Genomic DNA, 16,749 nt, shown 5'->3' with positions numbered 1-16,749 from the left:
CATGTGGCTGTTGTAATCATGCTATGCCAATATCATGTCCTCAAAATCAAAAACCTAAAGATCAGGTCAATATCATGCTATCAGCTGCTGCTTTTACAGCAGTGGTGGGTTGCTCCCGGTTCAGTCCGGTTCTATAGAACCGGCAGTAAAACCGGTGGGAGGCTCTGCCCACCCGTCACGACATCATCATGGGTGATCTGCGCAAACGCGCGGTCCCGTTGTGAACTGGTAGTAAAGTAAGTAGAACCCACCCCTGGTTTACAGCCTATATTCACTTAAACAGCAATAAAGGAAACAGCTATGTATATAGGAAAAGATCCTTGCTTTTCTTCCTTGATTCCACTCTACGTTCTCTATATCACTTGCATTTCTGACCTCATTGTTTATCACTCTCTAATATTGCCACAGCAATGTGAAAGACCTTGTGTAATAATAATTGTATTGAATGTGAAAGGCCTTCCGCAACAATTATTGTCTTGAATGTTCAATAAGGCTCTTTGCTGTAGCAACAACAGACATACATAATTATTCTTCCAGGAGAAAATTTATCTATGAATTTTCAGGCACTAGGTTTACTCAGGATTTTCAAGAGCTTCCAGAATTTAAACAATTGAAAATACTGTATGTCTTTAGATGGATAGTAGATACTCCTAGAATCCACTGGGCTGTGGAGGCTTTTAGCGCAATCTATAATTTCATTTGCACAAGTCTTTTTCTTTTTTCTGTTTTTTGAAATTAAGCTAGATAACTTGTTACTCATCAGGCCGTTGACTCAGACATATTGCTATACATAAACAGAGAAACAGAATGGCCAAGGGGTGTAAAAAAGCAATGGGAGCAGGAGTGAATTTGGACTTCCTGCCAGCTTTCCCATTGAATTTCTTTTTAGAAATCTAGTAAGGAGTATTGAAAATATTCCCTTCCCCTTCCCCTTCCTTCTCTTCCTGTCCCTTCCCTTCCCTTCCCATCCCTTCCCTAGATGAAGGTAAATTGCTATTGCTGGGTGAGGGAGGGAGAAAAACTGACTGAGAAACTGTCATGGAGCATTGAAAATGAAGATAACATGGCCACAACAGCAGCCAAGCAGTGCAGCAAGCAGTCAATTTCACTAAAACAGCTACAACTTCCACAAATTTCATTTCCTTGGAAATCATGAGTTCTTAGAACACATTTTGTAAGTTAGCCCATTTGAAGTAATTTGGTTCAGAATCGTCGCCCTACAATGTACAATTTTGCTGAACAAAAGGTCATGACAATAAGAGTTTTAGTAGTATATAAATGTCCTGTAAAATAGATATAATTCACTCCTGAACATTGCAAGTGGCTTATTAGTATCAATCTGCAATGCTTAACCTGTTCCATTACTTAATCTGCATATTATATTCATGCATTTGGATGAATATACATTCTGCAGAGTATGAAAATAGCAGCTGTAATCATAACCTCTATGGATGAGTTATTTCCTTTACTCTTCATCTCCATTCAGTCTCAGAATGTTTATGGATTTGAAAAGCTGTGATAATGCAAGAATTTAACAACAGAAGGAACTACAATATTTCATTTCTGACTTTCAGTGGCAGTTACAAATATGTATTCTGTTCAAGTAAAACACCTGAGAGATATTTTCTTACATAGCCCAGATGGAACATGTGGAATATTTCTGAAATCATTCCAGAACACAAGTATAGAAACATTCTGCATGAAACCTAAATGGTTTTTTTAAAAAAATTATTTACTTTTCACATTTTTGAAGTGGCCACCTCCCTCAGATGATGTTGCGCATGACTAAATCTCTTTCTCAGCATTAGGACCCTAAACTCTGAATATGGTCCAAATTCATTTACAATGCTTTTCTAACACCATGTAGATCGATAAGAAAGAGATGGGGGAAAAATTTACTTGAACTGCAGTAAATAATCCAAGAAAAAACATTCATATATGCATTACAAAAGTGAGAGCCCTGCTTGGATCACAATAAGAATTGTTCCACACATAGCATTTGCGCTAATATGACAGCAGGGGGAATTGCTTAATTCCACAATATTGTCCTCCTTGGACCTTCAAGTGCATTTTCTTCCAGCTATGGTGTTGGCATATTCTAATATGTATTTATAAGGAGAAACAATGTCTTGATGGCCAGTTAACTAATCTAACCAGAATTGTTGTGAAACAACAAATTGATATATGCAAAAAGCATGTAGTGAAAACACAGGAGTTTGTATGGGGGTGGAGTGGGGTGGGAATAAGCAGTTCAGAGGGAAAGGGCACTGAAGAATGGCTGTGTTTGTACTCTCTTATTGGATGGTAAAACAGAGCACTGAGTGGGTTTATGTTGCTCCCCAATAGACTCAATATTCCAACATCAGCCAGAATGATGATGGAAGGTTAATTTTAAACACTTTAAAGGGATTAGGGTTAAAGGGATTAGGAAGAGAAAACAGTACAACGAAAAATGCCTTACTTTTCATTGATCCCAATATTCAGTAATATTAATCAACCCAATACGCTTGTTTCCAATTGAGACCTCCCTTAAAGTTGTTCAGAAGGTAGGACAATAAAGCAATTGATTAATTGATTATGTGACATTGAATCAATGTTGACTCTAGAGAGCACATCGATAGATTTACTCACAGGTGATCTGTCTCAACGTGGTCAGTGCACCATTGGAAGCAATTGATGTTACTGAAATTAAGTCTATCCATGTTGCTTTGGTTATCCTCTTTTTTCCTGCCTTTATATCTTTCAAGCATTATAGATTTCTCAAGAGAGGTAGGTTTTCACATATGTTCAAATATGATAAACTGAGTCTTCAGTTGCCTTATACTTGGATCCATTTATCTGTTTTCTTGGTTATCTGTGGTATTCTCAGGACTTTTCTCCAACACTAAAATTCAGAAATGTCAATACTCATTTTTGTTTTGTTTTGTCCAAGTCCAATTTTCACTTCCATACAGTTCCACAGGGAAAAACACAATTCTGATCTTTGCAGATATAAATATATCATGGCATCTAAACATCTTTTCCTAGGTTTTCACTGTTGCTCTACCAAGTCTGAGATATATTTCTTCCCTGCTGATTCCTTTACTGTTGATAGTTGGTTTGAAAGACAGAAAATGTCCACTACACTCTATTAAATCTCCTTTCTCTGATATTGGAAAACTGATATCTTCCAATCTGTTGGCTCATGTGTCATTCTTTAGATGGCATCGTTTGATTAGAATCTTTAGTTTCTTCTATTCCTTACTATATTTCTGTGGATATCCCATCAATACCTGTAGCCTTCCAACTCGGTGAAGACTGAAGTTATCTTAGAGATTCTTGTAAATTGGGAATATCTTTTAAGGTATGTTGAAGATTGTCACCCTACTAAACAGATTCTCAGTGAAATCCATCAACTTTTCTTTGACCTTGTTGGAATTGGCTACTATTTGTCCATTGGCAATTTTTAGCACATCAATTTAAAGTTGGAGTTTCCTTCAGAGTTTAGAGAGCTTAGAAAATCTTGATTTTCCGTGTCTGCTTCCATTTTGGAGGTCTTTACAGATGTTGTTATAACACCACTTGTCATTTCTTCTGACAACTTTCTTCATTTCCAAAACCTTTGTCTTTCCTGGTATTGGCTTCTCTTTTAACATTTCTTTTGTCGTCCAGTTTTCTTTCTTATCTTTGGCATCTTTAACAACTTCTTTAAGTCCATTCTGCAATTCCTCAGCAACAAAATATGTTGCCATCAAAAGACTAATTGAAATGGAAATGGTCTGGTCACATAGCAAGAAGAACTGATGGCGAGTGGACTAAGGCATTCATAAAATGGATTCCACTTGATAAAAACATCCACAAAAGATGATGGGGTCTAAAACAAGATGGGGTGGCAACATCAGCAAATATTGCGGGCCCAACTAGCAAAGGAAAGCCAAGACCGTATTGGTTGAAAACATGGAGCAGAAGTTTCATCCTGCAGTGGCTAGACAATGACTAGAATGATGATTAGCAATGTAAAAATCATTGATTTGGCAGAAATGGACAAGTCATTCGCCTTCATTTTGCATTCTTGGGCCTTACGGTTCAACTATATTTTTAGTATCTTCAACTTTAACATTCCTGTCTCCAATCACAAGCTGTTCAGCTCACTTGCATGTTTGGTTGATTTCAATTTGACTACAAAACTCATCAACATCCTCTTCTTCCTCTTTGGGGCAAATCTTGGATAATTGTTATATTAACAAATTGTCCATAAACTGTAATTGTTACTCAGTCATTGATTAACTTGTACCTAAGTATTATGCTTGTTATATCCTTACTGACTATGAAAACAAACCCATTTCTTCTTTGGTTTTTGTAGTAAATAGAATGAACTTCTAAATGAAAGTATCCAAATCTAATCCATTACAATTTGTTGATGCATAAAATGTCAATGTATAGTTGATTCATTTAATTTTTCACCATGTTGAGTTATCAACTATTCACTAATAGACAAACACTTTACCACCGATATTCATTTTTTCTGCCACATAAATTTATACATACATACATACATACAAGAAAACAGAAAAAAGTTATCCAACTGCATGAAATACTTTCTTATGAAATATGTTCCTCCAAATGTGCTGTCAGTAAATGGAGTGGCAAATTTCAGGATTATTGATTTTATTGTCTTCACTGAAGACAATAATTTTGTTTTACAATTTTTTTGTAACATTGTCTTTTCAGCATATACATTTTATACATGGCTGATTATAAACCCTATCAGTCACCATATCCAACAAACAAAATAGGACAAAGCTTGCTTCAGAATATACACTGGATAAACACCATTTCCCACTTAGAGATGGTTTTAAAGCTGCTTTTAAACCCATGGAGATTGTAAACATTATTGACCTAGACAGATAGTCACATAAGTCAAGAATAGCTTGTGAAATGTTTCTTCAATGCCCTCTGAAAATCAGTGTGTAGTTGGAAACTACTAATGACATTTTCTTCTGATGGGACATAAAAGTTGTCAGTCACAGAATTTCACTTGCCCCTTGTTTCCACTGTCTCTTGCTTTGCAATTATAGAACCTGTGCATAATACGGAAAATAGGGCATCTAAAATCAAAAACATCAACCAAAGTTTCAAGGCAGCCCCAAAGTTTTAGAAGGAGCCCACTTTAGGTTTCACAATTTGAGTGGAGGCTGTTCTGATCCTGAACTGTTCCAAATATTCCATCATGGGCATATTTGTTTTGGAAATTGTGCTCTAGCTGAAGACAATGTATGTGACTATCAAAGAATACTATTCTTTTTCCCATATGTGGTTTGAATCATGATGAAGTCATTTAGCTGGAAAAATAATCTCTTTCTGTAAGGCCACAGAAATATTCAATCTAGTTATTAAGTACCTTTGCACGGTCCTTTGTGACCTGTGTTTTTCATCCTTCTATTCTTCTTTTTCTTTATAGATATCTATTTTTCAAACTGATGAATGCAATACATTTGAGATTATTTGGGAAGGCTTAGCAACTTATCACTTAGCCATATTATTCCATGTTTAAGGTCAGATCAGTATCACTTTATTATTCCTGGCTACTGTATGTCTGTGTATTGCTATACAGATAACTACAGGTACATCATGATATAGATGTCAGCTGCTAGCATAACCCTAAAAGCAGTTATTAGGTTTCTTCCAGATACAGATGGTATGCCCATCAAGATGTAAGAAAAGCTATCTACTAGTTCCCTTGCAGAATTAATGTTATGTTACAAGCAGTGTCTCAAGGTGCTAACAAAAATTCCAACCAAGAAATTTCAATATCAATTTATGGAAATATATTGCTTTTAATGTACATTGTAAGAAAAATGTGCTCTGAATAATAAGCAGTATAAATGCACTATAGAACATATAATCTATTGTTTCATATTTTGCACTGTTTTTTCTTCTTCTTCTGGGAACACCTTGTTACTAGTGTATGTCAGATATATGACTGGCAATTTCACAAACTTTAATCTTCAGTTATATCTTCAATGCTATCCTAAAGACATCACAAAAAAGGAATTTGAAAGAACAATTATATGATAATAGGTTCTCATACCAGGCATGCATCTAGGTTTAATAACTACACGTCTGTTGAACAATACTCTAAAACATTTATAATCAGTCATTTATAAAATACTAACTGTAAATTTGCAAACATACACACACACACACACACACACACACACACACACACACAGTATGAAGTCACAAGAATTTATGAATCATTCCCAATCTGATTAAAAAATTCAGAGATAGCATGATTGATTTGATTATATGCTTCAGAATTTAGACAAGTGATGCCCTTAAAGTTTAGAAAACTAAAGTTTCAACCAAGATACATCAAATGCCTAGAGCTGCATCATTATTAGCTGAATGGAATGAAGTAATCAGGGATAGTAGATTCATTAAAGAACATATGCACCAAGACAAATTCCTTGTGTGTCCAATCACACTTGGCCAATAAAAAATTCTATTCTATTCTATTCTATTCTATTCTATTCTATTCTATTCTATTCTATTCTATTCTATTCTATATAACATTTTCATTGGATAATCCCACTAATTCTATGCTTTTGAAACATTCTTCCTGTTACTTTTCTTAAAGCAATGTGAGCAGGATAGGAAAAGCTTCCAAATAATCAAATAAAGAGAATTAATGCAAAAAGTGCAACTTAACTTAATTGCACTTAAGTGCAATTTATAAAAAAATCTAAAACTGTTAAAAAACCCTCTTCCCTGAATTAATTGACAGTTTGTCTCTTTTGGAAATAACATCAAAGACTGTCAATGGACAAACTCTTTTGTGATGTTCTAGTATCTTAATAAAGGTGCTTTATTAACATTTAATTAAATCATAAATGTTTCTTCTAAGAAAAAATAAGTAATCAGCTAGTTTAAAAGGACAATTATTGAATTCCTTCACATTTACATTGGATTCCTCAATGGATTGGCAATTGTAAGTCAAACTCTAACTTTCGGTGGTTTGAGAAACTGAGTGAAAAATGGTGGCTTTTTAGGCACTCCTAAAAATCCACCTAGAACCATTTCAAACTGGGCAATAGGATATTTGTGATAGACCAGACTTGAACACCAAAGTCATGAATACCAAAAATATTTTTATTTTAGGATTACAAAATCTTGGAATTCTGAATGTGCTTCTCCCTTTCCTAGCTTTACCTTAAAAAGAACAAGTCTGCACTACTATTAATCTTCTCATCATTCCTTTCACCCATCTCTTCTCACTTGTGATTGTACGACTGTAACTTTGTTGCTTGTATCATTATTTATATTGATATTGTTTCCTGATTGCTTATTTGTACCCTATGACTATCATTAAGTGTTGTACCTTATGATTCTTGATGAACGTATCTTTTCTTTTATGTACACTGAAACATATGCACTAAGACAAATTCCTTGTGTGTCCATTCACACCTGGCCAATAAAAAAATTCTATTCTATTCTATTCTATTCTATTCTATTCTATTCTATTCTATTCTATTCTAGTCTAGTCTAGTCTAGTCTAGTCTAGTCTAGTCTAGTCTAGTCTAGTCTAGTCTAGTCTAGTCTAGTCTAACAAGGGAGGGTCTAGTGACACATTTTCTCAAATTCCATTCTTGTTTTGGTGTGAAATCTCTTTTATCTGACCATTGTCTTGACTGTGGTTCTTCCTCTTTTTCTTCAGGATTGTTCTCACAGCCCTTTACATCTTGAGATTTCCATGATCTACCAGCCTGGGCAAAGCAAATTCAATGTGTTTCAAAGGAGAAATTTAAGCTGTAGAGATGAACATGATTTTCTTCATTGGAAGTGAAGAAGAATTGTAATTTACTTCCACAAAAAAATGTGTATCAATTCCAACTGTTTCAGGTCAGCATTGAAGTGTTTCCAGGGGGCAAATTCTACACATTTGCTGAAGCTGTGGAAAAGACCTTTGGCTCGCAATGAAGGCACTCCTAGCCATGTAGATTTTATGTCTTTTGTAAGGGATTGCCTATGACAAATGCCTAAAACAACCAAACTGGAATATCTTCAATGTACATGCTGCAATCCTTGGCATTTCCTGTAGGAATTCAACAGCATTTCCAAGATCCATCTAACTTGGAAAAGCTTCACTCTTCTCTCACAGCACTCACTACAGAAGGTTACTTGCAAGAGGCAGAGCAATATGAAGCCTCGTAGTTGCTTATTTACTCCTAGAAACAAGAATCTGTGTTAAAGTTATGAGGTAGCTTCAAGGGAGTATGTCCTCAAAGCTTCTTTGAATCTCTTTGAAGCTTTGTGCAATCCAATTTATTGGAGTGCAATTCTGACAGTTTTTGATGCTTCAGTGGTTTTTGATATTAATGATTATGGTATCTTCCTAAATGATCTGCAAGGTTTGGGAATAAAAGCTGCTGTTTTTCAGTGGTTCCTTTCCTATATCTTGAGGGGATTTCAGATAATGCCACTTGGAGAAATTCAGCCTTAGAATGGGAGCTACAGTAGCATTGGTCTTCTCAGAGCACCAATGCTTTTCAATATCTATGTGAAATTATTAAGATCAGGAAATGTTCAGGTAAGTGCTATTAATATACCGATCTCTTTACCATTGGGACATAGCCAAGGAATGCCAAGGAAAACAATTCAAAGGGCAGACCCTGTTTATTCAAAGGTGTTCATGGGGGATGTTGGGGTGTGTGTGTGAGTGTCAAAAGGAACCAATAACAAAAGCAATTATTGCAATGCAAGCCCCATTCCTTTTTTAGGTGTATTGTGACATTACATGTGCCTATGAAAGGGCCAGAGCTTTCATTGGCATTGTGCAAATTTCTTTTATTGCTTTGACAAAAGCCTCCAGTCCTATCTATGCTACTGACTGTATGACATAGGGAAATAGTTGAACGCAAAGCTGACAGTTCTGGAAATGGAATGCTCTAAGACTACCTTAATACTTTTATTCTGGATCTTTTAGATCATGATATTCCAGAACAGCCCAGAACTGTTTGTCATGTAAGGGTATTTGAGAATGACTTTTGGAAAGAGGAAGAAGTGCTACCACACCTAGCAGTGGTCTGATAAATGAAATTTAAGTCTGAAGGAGAAAGGTGATTAAAGTGTCTCATAAAGGACCTCCCTAGTTTTGGGGAGAGGAAAAGTGAGGGATGGAGGGGGTACTTTTAGATGTACAAGATTCTGTTTATGTAACCTTACAATAGCAATAGAGCTAATATTCCTGTGGTGCTTCTTTTCCATAGTACTTTGCAAGGTTAAATTCAAACCTGTAAATCTGAAAATATACCTTGGTCAGAACTTTTTTCTTCAGTAACAATTTCTGCTATCATATTTTCCTAGACAAGTCCTTGCTCTCATGATGCTGGTTCTTCTGAGGTTTTGTGAAAAGACATAGAACAAACAAATAAGAATATTTTAAAAACATTTTCTCGGGGGGAGGGGAGGCAGAAATAGTTTCCTTTAAACTCTCAGTGAGTTACTAAGCATATTACTGCCGTTGTAAATTAATGAAAAATATCAAGACTGAAAAAAGATGCCTTAGAGTTCATTTCTAATTTTTTAACTAAAATGTTATGTTTCCAAAGTATTGCCATAAATGTTATTTAAAAAGATTAGGGCAAAAGGCTCATCTACAATCAACTCTATTCACACAGAGACTTTCTATTCCTAGAAAAGCCTTAAAATGGTGGCTTATTGTCAAAGAACAGAGCACAGGTTCTAGCAGTTCTATCCATTGCTCCCTGTCACTTTACTCAATAGTTGAGGTGATTGAAATTTCCCAGAGAAATTCAGGTTTTCACAGAGATATTGAGGGGCCGTGGTAGCTCATGCTGGTAAGAAGCCTGTTATTAGAACACAGCAGCCTGCAATTACTGCAGGTTCAAGCCCGGCCCAAGGTTGACTCAGCCTTCCATCCTTTATAAGGTAGGTAAAATGAGGACCCGGATTGTTGGGGGGGCAATAAGTTGACGTTGTAAAATATACAAATAGAATGAGACTATTGCCTTATACACTGTAAGCCGCCCTGAGTCTTTGGAGAAGGGCGGGATATAAATGTAAATAAATAAATAAATAAATAAAACAATGTCTTTTCAGAGGGCAGGTTTAAAAGTATCAAATTGTCCATCAGTATGTTAATGAATGAATGAATGAATCAATATTGGCACATGGGCCCAATTAGTTGAGACGCTTGACTATATGACAGTAGAACCAAGGAAATGGTATCTTGTCTGAAACATCAAGGATCACTCCATCATGTTCTTCTTCAAAATGTGTTGTTCTACAATTCCCATCATTCATAGACATCTCAAGGAAGGCTGCACTAAGGCATTACATGAATTTCAGCCTTCCTGGTTGTGAATTGATAAGAGAAAGTATGCACAAATATTCAATCTATATATACATATTTGTTTTACCAGAATAAATTATATAGGTAGATAGATAGATAAATAATCTAGATAGATAGATAGGTAGATAGATAGATAGATAGATAGATAGATAGATAGTAGATTGATAGATAGATACTGTGTTTCTCCAAAAAGACGACCCACCTTGAAAAGAAGCCCTATTACATTTTTGAGTGCATGCAATCAAATTAAGCCCCACCCACAAAATTAGCCCTAATTAAGACCTTACTCCCCGGGGTGCAGGGGTGGGGCTGCCCTACTTATCAGGCTTTGCACACCACGACACCTGCCTCACCTTCTTCTGCGACTGCTTCTTCTGTGGCTGCTTATCGCCACTTGCACACCTCTGTTCACCTTCAGATGTCTGCTGGAAGGCATCTGGAGCCAATAACAGAGCTCCGAATTGATCCTCTGCCTCTGCCAGCAAAAATGGAGCTCAGGAATGAATTTTGTCCCAGTTTACGACTTTTCTTGTCACATTTGTTAAGTGAATCACTGCAGTTGTTAAATTAATAACACGGTTGTTACTGATTTATGGAGGGGTTACCGAGCTCCATTTCTGCTGGCAGAGGGCTCCATTGTCACTGGCAGAGGGCTAGCAAAATAAATTAAAAACAAAACAAAGGGAGAAATGTTTTCCCTTTTGCACTTAAGCATGCAAGAAGGGACAGGAAAGGGAAAGAGGAAAGACAAAGGAAAAGAATGGAAGATGGGAAGAGAGCAAGGAAGGAAAAATAAGGAAAGAGGAGAAGGAAGAAGAGAGGAGAAGGAAGAGAGAAGGAAAAAGAAGGGAAGGAAGGAAGGAAGGAAGGAAGGAAGGAAGGAAGGAAGGAAGGAAGGAAGGAAGGGGGAAGGGTCAGAGGGAAAGCCTGCCTTAGCACTTGGCCACCACAGGTGCCCCCAACACAAGTGATGAAGAGCTGGCCATACCCACCCTGGCTAACCCTCCACCCCCTGAGATCAAACACAACCCTGATTCTGCCCTCAATAAAATCAAGTTTGGCACTCCTGAGATAGATTTGTCTATTTGTTCTGGAAGTAATGATTAGTGATTGTGAGTGAATAAGGATGGAAATGAGATAAAGTACAGAATTTGTTAGACTGGTTATTGGTGAGAGAGATGAATCACTAATAAGAGATTAGAAAATATGTGAGTGTTGAACGTCAGTTGTTCAGCTCTATATTTTGTATTTGACTTGTTTTCGTATTTATGGTTCACCCCAATTATTCTGATTCTGGGGCACAAAAATTGAGCTTCTTTTTCTTTTTCTTTTTTTCTTTTCTTTTCTTTTCTTTTTTGAGAAAAGCCCAGGATCAACAGTGTTTTGTAAACCAAACCCACATGGACAAGGTTTGAATACTCACCTCAGGAAATATTTATGTTACACCACACTTAAATCACAGCTGTTGGAAATTTCAAGAGGCAAGAGTTGATTCTTACATTTGAAGAGTTGTTTAATGGACCTGTCATGATTCAATCTCACCAGGAAAAGTCCTGAAAACAGTAGAGCATCTGTCGTCAGGTACTTCAGGCTACTATTTTTTAAAAAATTGCTTTTCATCTTGGCTAGCATACTGAACAGATTCAAATTGGTTTCCTAGCTGGTACTTCAAATAAAACACACTTCTTGTTAACACCACTTCTTCAACAGGGTGGTCTCCAGATTTTATTTTAGCAGTCATCTCTGTAAAAAAACAAACACAAAAACAAAAACAACCAAAACTACCTACCCACATTTTTTTTCTGAATGGGAAGTCCATCTGCATCCTGGAACCGATGTTCAAAAGGTTCTCTCAATAAATACATTTTTTTAAATAGAGTAGAATAGGATTTTTATTGGCCAAGTGTGATTGGACACACAAGGAATTTGTCTTGGTGCATATGCTCTCAGTGTACATAAAAGAAAAGATACCTTCATCAAGGTACAACACTTACAACACTTAATGATGGTCATAGGGTACAAATTTAACATATCTAGCTTATTTTCTTTATTAAATTTATACACTGTCCCAGCCAGAGGTGGGTTTCAGCAGGTTCTGACCAGTTCTGGAGAACCGGTAGTGGAAATTTTGAGTAGTTCGGAGAACTGGTAGTAAAAATTCTGACTGGCCCTACCCCCATCTATTTTCTGCCTCTCAAGTCCCAGATGATTGGGAGGAAATGGGGATTTTTGCATAACCTTCCCCTAGATTGGGGTGGGAATGGAGATTTTACAGTATCCTTCCCTTGCCACGCCAACCAAGCCATGCCCACCAAGCCATGCCATGCCCACCAAACCACACCCACAGAACCAGTAGTAAAAAAAATTGAAACCCACCACTGGTCCCAGCGATTCATGAAGTGACTAGTTTCATGTGTGGCTGTGGGAAAACTGCTGGGCTATCAGTACCAAATTCCTTCATGACTTAGCCTTTCTTGCAACCACCAACCATCTAGGATTACAATGCTAATGAATGTTTAGTCAGCAATGCTCATCCATTACCACAACATGTTTGTTATCTGCCAAGACTTTGGTACAGGTTTCATTCCCAAGGCCTGCTTACATAGCTTTAATGAGTGTTAGGCAGACGGAACCAATGTTTCACTTTTTCACAATAAAAAAGGATCGTGGGAAATTTAAAAGCTGAGTCCTTCTCCTTTTGCTAGCTGCCATTCTAATTTTCTATACAGTCCTCTCTGTATCCTGCATTCCTACAACAATTTTCATGGGATTCTTTGTATCTCCTGTGGGCCACCGCTGCCAACTCTGCCGCTATATTAATCTGCTGGCAAAAAGAGGGCCAGATAATGTATTACAAATTTCCTGAAAGCCAGAGCCAGCCCTGCTATTTTATTCACTCAGCTGATTTAAATATAGATTGCTGAGAAAAGGCTATTTGTTTTATGAATAATAAAGGGAAACAGAACTGCATGTACTTAAGTTTAAATGTGTATTTACATATTTTGAATAGTAAACACAATTAAAAAACATTCAGTCTGGAAAATTATGAAAATAACACATTGTCTGTATTTGCACAATACAGGTAAGCCCAGCAGGTCCAAAATGCTGCTTTGATGCAGAAGACTCTGGTCTATACCATATGTGGAAATATTGACCAGATTAGAGGTTAGATCAGGCCTGATCCTGCAGGCTTTCTAGAAGGCTCTTAAGAGATGGGCTCTTAAAAGATGGGAGTCCAGTGGTGCTATCAAGCATCAATCCAGTGGTGCTATCAATACATTGACTGTATTGTTTTAATTAATGGTTTAATTGGTTTTAATGGCTTTTCTTTTTCTTTTAACCGGTGTTGTTGCTTTAATTAAGTAAGCCGCTTAGGCAGGGGCATCAAACTGGCAGCCCGTGGGCGGGATGTGTCATGCGAAGGCCATGCCCACTCCAGCTCTGCAAAGGAGAAAAATGATGGCAATGTGAGTTTGACACCCATGCTCTTAGGTGAGATGGGTGGTGAAGTAAATTGAATGAGTGAATGAATGAATTAGCAAACAAGCAAACAAACAAGGCCTGCCATTTTCCAATTCACTTAGATGCCTAGTATCCTATATTTCTCTGGGCAGAAGTGCTTCATTATATCTATTCTTCCACTTGTCTTACCATTAGTGGGCAAAAAAACAAAAACAAAAAGGGAAGACCAATCTTTATAATCTATTGTTTTTAAAATTTTCTAACTATGTAAGTGGTTTAATCACAATCCTTGCATAGAGTGGGGAGAGGACCTGATTCTGTCTTTGGCATGGAGATCTCCCACTTCCGCAATGGTTTGATTTTTTTTTTAAATAAGAATTTTATGATGGTAAATTTGTTAGCAAGGTCAAAGTATGGAAGGAGAGGTTTGATTTATGGCCACTCTATCCACCTATCTCTGTTGTCTGGAGTACTGTGAGAAAGCTTGCCATTAACAAATCAAGTTATTTGGATGAAACATTAAACTACAACATCATGGTCTGATTATAGATTCTGGTTAACCATCCATGAATTAACAAACCAAGAATCAGTCCATTAGGTTAAGCTATGAATAAATCACTCATATTAAAGCGTAGCAGATAATGAGAATGTACAATTTGTCATACTTGATATATAGAAGTATAAATATGGAAGATAACAGACCGCCTTTTTTCATGGTTATAATTTTGGAATTCTTCCAGGCTTGCTCCATAACTCACAGAGAAATTCACACCTACACAACTGCATTATTTCATATTCTTTACATTAATATACTAAAGAGACTAATGTTGGCAAACGTGATTAATCTGTTTCAAATTGTTCTTCTAAACAATCTTGGGAAGTGGGTTGGACTGAGAGTGTTTGGCATAAAATCATCCAGTAACTTTACAGCTGAGTGGGTTGCTGAAGCAGTGGTGGGTTGCTACTGGTTCACCCTGGATCGGGCGAACTGGAAGTGGTGGTGGTGGAAGGCTCTGCCCCCCCGCCCAGACATTTCTGTGCATGCGCAGAAGTGTTGTGCACGCACACAAGCGCGTGCACATCCACAACCGAACTGGTAGCGACGGGATTTGAAACCCACTAGTGGAGTGAAGATCTTCCCAGCCTTATTCCTGCTTTCTAATATCTTTGTGCAGATGATACCACTCTAATGACAGAAAGCAAAGAGGAACTAAAGAGCCTCTTGATGCAGGTGAAGGAGGAGAGTCCAGAAGTTGGCTTGAAACTCAACATTAAAGATTTTATTTTCCTGGGCTCCAAGATCACCGCAGATGGGGACTGCAGCCAAGAAATTAAAAGATGCTTGCTCCTAGGGAGGAAATCTATGGCAAATCTAGACAGTGTACTAAAAAGCAGAGACATCACCCTGCCAACAAAAGTGTGTATAGTCAAGGCTATAGTTTTCCCAGTTGCACTGTATGGCTGTGAAAGTTGGACCATAAGAAAGGCTGCGTGCCAAAGAATTGAGGCTTTTGAACTATGGTGCTGGAGAAGACTCCTGCGAGTCCCTTGGACTTCAAGGTGAACAAACAAGTCAGTACTAGAGGAGGTCAACCCTGACTGCTCTTTAGAAGCCCAGATCCTGAAGATGAAACTGAAATACTTTGGCCACCTAATGAGAAGGAAGGACTCACTGGAGAAGAGCCTAATACTGGGAAAGACTGAGGTCAAAAGAAGAAGGGGACGACAGAGAACGAGGTGGCTGGATAGAGTCACTGAAGCAGTAGGCGTGAGCTTAATTGGACTCCAGAGGATGGTAGAGGACAGGAAGGCCTGGAGGAACATTGTCCATGGGGTCGCGATGGGTTGGACACGACTTCGTAACTAACAACAACAAATATCTTTGCCACATGGATTCTCATTCAAAACCTGTTTCCTGTTTTAGTCCAAACTGGTGAACTGTCTGTGAGTCATTCACATATTAGCTTAGCTTTCAGCTTCATTGTCATTTAATAATACAAAAAAAAAAAAAAAAGAACAAACGTCCAAGACAACATACAAGTGAAATCAAGAGTGTTGATTGAATGCCAGCTGTTATTAAACTCTTCTCCTCCTTTATTTTGCCAGTGTATAATAAATTAGGGAAAACATACAACTGCGGCTTTTCTCTGAGGCTTTTCAAATTTAATTCTAAAATCACGTCTGCAAATATTGATCCATTGGTTGAACGTGTCTGCATGTTGCCAAAACAAAAACAACTCTCATCAACTTACATAGGAAAAAAAATGTACTATAAAACAAGCTCCATACCAAAACAAAGCAACAGCAACACATGAAGAAGAAAAGATAAAATTTGATGGTGACATCAAATCCAATCAAGAGAAGACTCTCCGAAACAATTCAGTCTTTAGGAGCCTTTGAAAGGCCAGCAAAGAGGGAGCTACCTTAATCACCATATTGCCTCTGCAATAAAAAAGAAGCACAATTTTGCTTCTGGAAAGGGTGGGATTGACAGGAATTTCCCCTTGCTAGATTTCTTTGGTTAGAGTGTAGGATGTTCATGGCCCTTGACTACTAGTTATGCAGCCCCACAAGATAATAAATATATATAAAGGAAGTTTGTTATTTATATACATTAATTATAATGAATGAGACTATTGCCTTACACAATGTAAGCTGCCCTGAGTCTTCGGAGAAGGGCGGGATATAAATGTAAATTAAAATAAATAAATAAATAATATATACTATATTTTATATGTGGCCCAAGACAATTCCTCTTCACTCAATGTGATACAGGCAAGCCAAAAGTTTGGCTTGACACATGGCTTTGATGGTGTAGGAGAAGAGCAGAATGAACTGGTGAAAAAAGTAAGGTTCTACATTTAGGCCAGGAAAACAAAATGCAAAGGTACAATATATGTGGTACCTTGTTCAATAGTAGTAACCCTGAGATG

The sequence above is a fragment of the Ahaetulla prasina genome, chromosome 1, assembly GCF_028640845.1.
Source record: "Ahaetulla prasina isolate Xishuangbanna chromosome 1, ASM2864084v1, whole genome shotgun sequence".
NCBI classification, from domain to species: Eukaryota; Metazoa; Chordata; class Lepidosauria; order Squamata; family Colubridae; genus Ahaetulla; species Ahaetulla prasina.
This window is presented reverse-complemented; position numbering follows the sequence as displayed.